Source organism: Heterocephalus glaber, unplaced genomic scaffold (assembly GCF_053883595.1).
Source record: "Heterocephalus glaber isolate CG9 unplaced genomic scaffold, H.glaber_assembly_v1.0 deba00000071, whole genome shotgun sequence".
Classification (NCBI taxonomy): Eukaryota; Metazoa; Chordata; class Mammalia; order Rodentia; family Bathyergidae; genus Heterocephalus; species Heterocephalus glaber.
In genome coordinates, this window is record NW_028258137.1 from 23,698,531 (window position 1) to 23,706,410 (window position 7,880).

The window sequence follows — 7,880 nt, forward strand, 5'->3', positions numbered from 1 at the left end:
TGCAAATGCTTATGGATTTGTTGCCTATGAAGTTTTTAGAAATAAAATTTAATATAAACTAAATTCTGGGATATATGTATCAACATCGTGTATGAGAATCTACTTTTGTACAGTTTTTCTCCTCATATGTTAAGATAATAAAACCAGATTTCCCTAAGTTATATACACATTAAGCCAATTTATAAGTAAACCAAGGAGAGCACAGAGAAATGAAAAGTCCTCCATTGCCCTGAGACTTTTCACTTTCCTTTGACGTTAACACACCAAACCTTTTTCATTGTGTTTTTGGAATGTCTTCATTTTTGATGTGTAAATATTACTGTCACATTATTGTTGTTTCCATTATTAGTGTTATGTATAATAGAAAAAAGAAGAGTCAAGAAAGTTTTTTTTTTTTTTTTTTGGTTAGTGATTTTTTTTTTTTTAGTCCATATTTTTAGTACAGAATAGTGGTGTTCATCTTGGAGAATTAGTGCATGGATATAATATGTCTTGTTGAATTAAAATCCCTCTGCCTTTCTTCACCTCTGGCTCTGATCTGATCCTCTTTCCCATCTCCAAGTGTCCACCTGGATCTGATAAACAAACTGAAAGTGGCAAAATACGAAACTAACACACAAATATCAATAGTAGTCCCATACAGAAACAATGAACTCAATGTGAAAGAAATCAGAAAAAAAAGTTCTATTCACAGCAGCTTAAAAAATTAAATACCTAGGAATCAATCCAACCAATGAATAAAAGACATCTATAAACAGAATTACAGAACTCTAAAGAAAGAAACTGAAGAGGACATTAGAAAATGGAAAGACAGCTCTGTTCTTGGATCATCAGTTAATATTGTTAAGTGATCATATTGCCAAAAGTGATCTATAGATTTAATGTGATGCTTACTAGCATATCAACAATATTCTAACAGTTCTCAAAAAAACAATCCTAAAATTCATATGGAATGAGAAAAGACCAGAAATAGCCAAAGCAATCCTGAGAATAAAGAGCAGTGCTGGAGGTATCACAATACAGATTTCTAGTTATACAACAAAGCTGTGTTAACAAAAATCACATAGCACTGGCACAGAACAGATATGTAGAGCAGTGAAGTAAGACAGAAGACACAGAAACAACCCAAGGCACCTACTGCTGTATTATCTTTAGCAAAAGGGTCAAAAACATACATTGGAGAAAAGAGATCCTCTTTAACAAATGGTGTTAGAAAAAAGTGGTCATCTACTTGAAGAAGATTGAAACTGTCCCTACTCTCAACCTATACTAAAATCAAATTACAAAGGATCAATCACAAATTTTGAGACTACTGGAATATATCATAGGAGAGATATATAAAGCTATAGGAATATACAGTGACTTCCTGCATAAAACTCCGATAGCACAGGAAATAATACTGAGAATCAATGAATGGAATTACATCAAATTAAAATGCTTCTGCAAAGCAAAGAAAATACTCAACAGATTAAAAAGACAAATTATGGATTGGGGTAAAAATGCTAGCTATTCTTTTCATAGGGGACCAATATCAGGAATATACAAAACAGAATAATTACTTCTTCAAAACAAATGACCATACAAAAATGTGCAAAAAATTTGAACAGACACTTCTTAGAAGAAGGACAAATGACCAGGAAGTATATGAAAAACTGTTCAACATCTTTAGTGATGAAAGAAATGTGAATCAAAACAACTTTGAGATCCTATCTTATCCCCTTCATGAAGAACACACAAAAAAACAATGAATGTAGGGAGTGGGGTGGGGTGCGGGGTGGGGGCAGGAAGGAATTCTTCTAAATTGTTGGTGCTGTAATTGTACAACCACTGTGGAAATCAGTGTGAAGATTCCTCAGATAACTAAAAATAAAAATAGAATTTCATCCAGCTATCCCTGAAAGAATCAAATACATCATTATCAGGGATACATCCATAACCATGGTTTTAGTAGCAAAATTTACAAGAGCTAAGATTTGGAAACAGCCTAGATGCCTTTCAACAGATGAATGAAGATAGATAGATAGATAGATAGATAGATAGATAGATAGATACATTTTTTTTCAGCCATATCATCTTTTCATTTGTAGCAAAATGGAGAGACTATCATGGTGAGTGAAATAAACCAGAATAAGAAGGTTAGATATTGCATTTTTTTGTATTTGAGAAACCTAAAAAATAAATAAATTGATGAATAAAATAGATATAGTTTGTACTTTCTAATATAATTATGCCCAAAATTGAATTTCCAAATTGTCGATTTATGATACAGTTTTTTTCTGGACAAATATAGTCCTACTCTGATGGCTATGAAGAGTTACTTTCTATTTACCTTATTTATTAATGAGTAAAATGTTCACACCTGGTAATGTAGACTTGGTACTGATGCAGATTCTTCCGTAATAATGATTCTGACAAAGGTATGTTTTATACTTAAGTGTGCAACCCATACTAACCGCAGACAAACAATGATGGCTGAGCAATTGGTATGTTCCCATTGCAATAGGATGGGAATTTTTTTTTCATTAAGTTTATTGCTACATTTAAAATACAGTTCCATTCATTGTTGGGGTCTTGTACCTTTACATGATGTATCTTAGTTCTTATTTTTTCTCCATTTCCCTGCCCTCCTGGGAATTTTAAAATTTTATTATTTGTTTTTCACACTTAAACCACATATTTTCCTTCTTTATTGGTTCAAAAATGCACAGAACTATCATTATCTCTTTCCTAATCCCTCATTGAAGGTATGCAATTAAGAATGTTTTTTTCTGCTTCATAATTATGAAGAACATCATTGTTCATAGGAGTAAAACTATCAAGCTTTCTTTTTCATCAAATACTGTCAAAGAATTGCTTCGATATACTATGTTTTTATATAAGTCAAATGAAAGAAAGAGGGAGAAAGAATTAGTTTGTCATTTCATATACAATATTATACTTGAAATCACTTGCCATGCAAATCTGGATTTTCATTTTTCATAATGTAGGATCCATCTGGAAACAGAACACTTATCCACACATGGAAAGGAAGAAGGCTTTTGTAAGTTGCTGTTGGATGAAAGAATATAGAAAATTGTCAAAGCCCCTGCCAAGAACTACACAAGGATATTGGTATTCAAATATATTATCATAATACAGGTCAAATTCTGCTTAAATATAGGCCTGTGCAATAATATCTCATTTTTTTCAAATATCTGAAGACTAGCAGATGGATTGGTGGTTCTCAGCAACTAATCATGTTCAAAATTCCTTAACATAACAATAGCATAATCAACACTTTCCAGGATGTGGTACTGAATTGAATTTTAAAACATGTTTGATTTAATATATACTTTATGCATTAGCAGTTGTTAGTTTTGCCAGTAGAAACCTTAAATATACATAATCTTTTCCAGTTTAATTTTTAAATGAAAAGGAAAATCATTAGTGTAATTTTGTAGCAAAGAACAAGAGTAATGAAAGGATGAAAAAAAGGAAACAGTTCATTGGTGGTGTGGTAAGTCATCGGTATCTTTATAAAACAAAAATTCATCTAGAAAAGTTGTTTGGTTTTGATTCTGCATCATGAATATCCAATTTGAATTTTCAGTATGTTTGATGTTAGCTTATAGTCTAAAGCAATTTACCAAATGAATTTGATTTTCCTATCAATAAACATCATATCAATAAACTTTTATCATAGTAGCTATATGAAGTCACTGCCAGTAGTTTATCTACTTAGCAACTAATTTTTGAGTGTCTATTATGTACCAACCACTGATGGTAGAACCTTATCCTGCTTCTCCTCATTCCCCAACAGAGGGCATTTTTAAGTCACCATTTTAGTTAGTTTTCCTAATGTGTTAAAGGAATACATAATTTAATCCTATAGTTCTATGTATCGGAAGCTCAACAGAGCATCATTGAACTGGAAGCTCAGAGAGAGAAGGTCTCCTTGCCTTTTATATCACTGCATTTCTTAGCTCTTTTGCTCTATCTTCAGATCCACCAACTTTGTATCTCTGACCATTTTTCTATTGTAACATTTCTCTTCCCATAGCCTTTTAGAATTCTTGTGATTACATTTGGCTCACTCAGATAATTCAAGATAATCTTCCCATCTCAATGCCCAAAACTTAATTGCATCTGCCAAGTGACTTTGCCTATGAGATTATACACTCACATGTTCCAGAGATTAGTGCAGGGACATCTTTGGAACGAGGTCATTATTCTGCTTCCATGCTTAGCTTTAAAAGTCTCTGTAAGGGCATTTTTGTGTGTGTGTGAATTCAGGAGGCTTGGAGAGTACTTACTGCTTAGTAGCCAATATGGAGAGCACCTTCATTAAGTCTGCTTAAATTCTTTATGGAGATGTCAGCTCTGCCAGGGCAAGCTATATGTTTTGCTCCCGTTTCTCCTTAACCCCTACTGTGAAAAAATTATCTCTACAGTTGATGTGTTTAATTACCCAAGCTAAAGGGCATTAGGCAATGATACTCTATAATGCTTTCCATAAGGAAGGCCATCCTTTATCATTAGCAAACTGCTTCGTGGTGGAGCTCACAATTATACATCTTACCTAGCAGATACTAGGATCCCACTTACCAGTTTTTCTAATGAGATGAATCATGAGGTAGGGGTGAAGTTGGAGGAGGGAACTGGGGGTTAATGTTCCAATGGGACTAATTAGAATCAGGTGAGAGCTAGAGAAAACAACCAAGGTGATTTCAGTTAGAATCCACATGAAAAGGCCTAATTAACAGGAGTGATGGACTTTGCTTTAAGACCCCAGGAGAATACATGAGCCCCAATTTAACTTTCCTGACCTGGTGGCCAGATAATGACAAGCCTCAATGTATTATTTTTAAGTAAAGGTAGAAAAAATATTTTTTTGTGGTCCATTAACCATAGCCCATGTACAATTAATCTTTAAAAGATAAACTAATGATAAAAAGAAAGAGTAGAATTGTGGTTCCCAAGAGTAGGAGCTCAGGGAATTGTGGATATGTTGGGCAAAGTATATAAAATTTCAGTTACGTGATGAATAATTTTGGGGGACCTAATATATAGCATACTGAGGACAGTTAATATTATCACACTGTTTGCTTGAAATTTGATAGAGGAGTAGATTTTAAGTGTCCTCACCCATCCCATACACACAGTAGTAACTATGATAGTTGATGGATTTGTTCATTAATTTGACTGTGGTCATCAACACACAGTGCATAGCTATAACAATTTATCACATTGTACATCTTGAAAAAATGTATGTATGCTTTAAAAGAATGCAAATTTTATAAAGAAAGGAGGATTTAGAGAACTTTGATTTTTATATCTGCTACAATTGTACATAAATGAGGTGTAATTAAATAGACAAGTTATTAAAAGAAGAAATATTAAATGCAGTGGAAGGTCAATAACAAGCAGGCAGTTCAATTCAAAGTTTTAGTTTTGTTAGAATAGATAATAGCCAGTTAGCAAAACAAGACAGTGTTTAGGGGAGTGGGACTAGCACAGGCAAAGGACTATTGGACCATGTGTATTCTAACATCCATGTCTTCTAATATACAACCATATTCAGGAATAATTTAGCTGAAGTACTATCCAAAAACCACATAAGCTTAAATTTATTGCTTCAGCAAAGTTATTGTTCCTCCAACAAAAAGGTATACAAGGTATTTTAGCTGCAGGGTGCATAACTAGAGAAAGTGTCTCCTGCAGCGATTCTCTGCCTTTCTACTAAATTAACTGCACAAGAGCCAACCATGTTACTGTATGACATTTAGTTTTTCTAATCTGTTTAATGCCATGGTTTGCACATGAAGTATTCTGGTGTACTTTTATGTTTCAGATACTAAAAAAGAACATTAGAAATGCAGTAGGGATTCTTTTGCAGACAATATAACTTGTTACAAATTGCATTTGCAGAAAAATTATACAGAAAAATCCAATCTTATGATTTTTTTCCCTCAAAATTGCATTTTACCTCCTGCGTGTCTTCTGTCTCTTGTGTCTGAGCATCTTCACTTTGAGATCATCCTGATTCATTTTCCTTTCCTCTGTGCCCTGTGGTAAATGAATTCAAATCTATTATTAAGGTAAAAATCAACAGCACAGGAGATGCAGTCAGCATTTATGTGATACTAAAACTTTTACGTATACTGTGGGGGAATTTTTCCACACATTTTTCAAATTAATTTTATTGGTACATTTTGGGTATACAATATAATGACATTCATCATTGGAAATTTGCACCTTTACATAATCTCTCTTGATTCTTATTTTTTCCCCATTCCCCTGCCCTCCCTTCAACCCCTCCATCCCTCCCTCTTTACAAAGACTTTGTTTCCAGTTTTTCATTTTCTCATATTAATTCCATTCCCTTCTTTCCTTTTCCCTCTTCCTCCCATACATTTTTCTACACATTTTTATCTCCAGTACAGACTTCAGTTCTTTAATCTCTTTCTATTTCTAGTAAAAGTGGACATTGACCTTTAGCTCTGTGCAGTCAGCATGTGTTTTTTTATTGTCAAATTAGTAACAAAATGTTTCACGTCCATTCTTTCATATTTTCAACATATGTATTACTAAAATTTTGGTAAAATAAAGTTAAATCTTCCAGGGAGCTTTATCATCTAAGTGTATTCCCTAAGAAGTGTGTATATTGTATGTCCTCTACATTTATATATGCATATGATATATATGATATATATATACACTTACATAAATAAATATAGAGTACTTATTCTTGTTTTTGTCTGCTAGTTTTGTCCTCTTTGGAAAATCATTTCTAGATTAAAAATCTTATATTTTAAAGGATATATTCATTTTGGGGTTTTCATAGTAGACTTTTCCAGTTAAATCTAAATTTTTAAATTCTGAAATTTAATTCTACAGAATTAGTTATTCTTTTATACTTTGCCTTTTTCTAGATTTTTAAATTTTCATACTTTATTTTCATTCTTATTTACTACTTCTATGAGTTAGATACTGTTCATCTATAACTTTGAACAGTTTTGAGGGTATATAAATAAATAATGTATATTCAAGACGTATGTAAGTAATTCTGATAGTTTAAAATTCAAGGGCATTAGCACATTATACAAATATCACTCCGTCTGTATCTCCATTTCAGGAAACACTTTGCTTAGTTAGAAATTACAGTTCTGCTTTTAGCTGAAATGCTATTAAGCTCTTGTTGAATTAGACCCACCAAATTTGCAACTTTGGGAGTCTATAAGACTATATCTACACCCATGTACAGAGTTCAATATCTTGTCAGCAGCATATAAAACTAGATGAGTTCATTTCTTAACATGAGGTGTTAAATAGATCACTGCACTTGGGCAATGCCCCATGATATTGTAACTTGAAAAAGCCTCTGTCACATCAGTTCCTAGGAGGCACGTGGGAAGGGACACACTTGAGTGGGTTGGGTACTCAGTCTATCTTTACAGTTTTATATCTATATATCTATATATATATTATATATATATATAGATATATAATATATATTTATTTATTTAAATACATGTCTATGAGTTGGAAAGTTTGGTAGAGGCAAAATCTGTGATGCCCTTCCTTATCCAACAGAGGAATCAGGGTGTGATATTTAACTGTTGTGTCAATTTGAGTAAGAAAGGTCCAACTGATTGGGTTATCATAGTTCTGGGTATGGCCTAATAACCACCCCTGGGTGTGAATGGCACCAACTAATAGGCTTGAAGCCTGAACAGAATAAATAGCGGAATGAAGAAGGGAGTCTGGCTTCTGTTTCTTCAGAGGAGCTCTAGTCATCACCTTCACCTTGGGCTTCTGTTTTTTGGCTTCCCTGGCAGCTTTATAGCTCATATCCTTCAGCCACCTGATACGGACTCTCATAGGACTCTTCAATGAGCTCC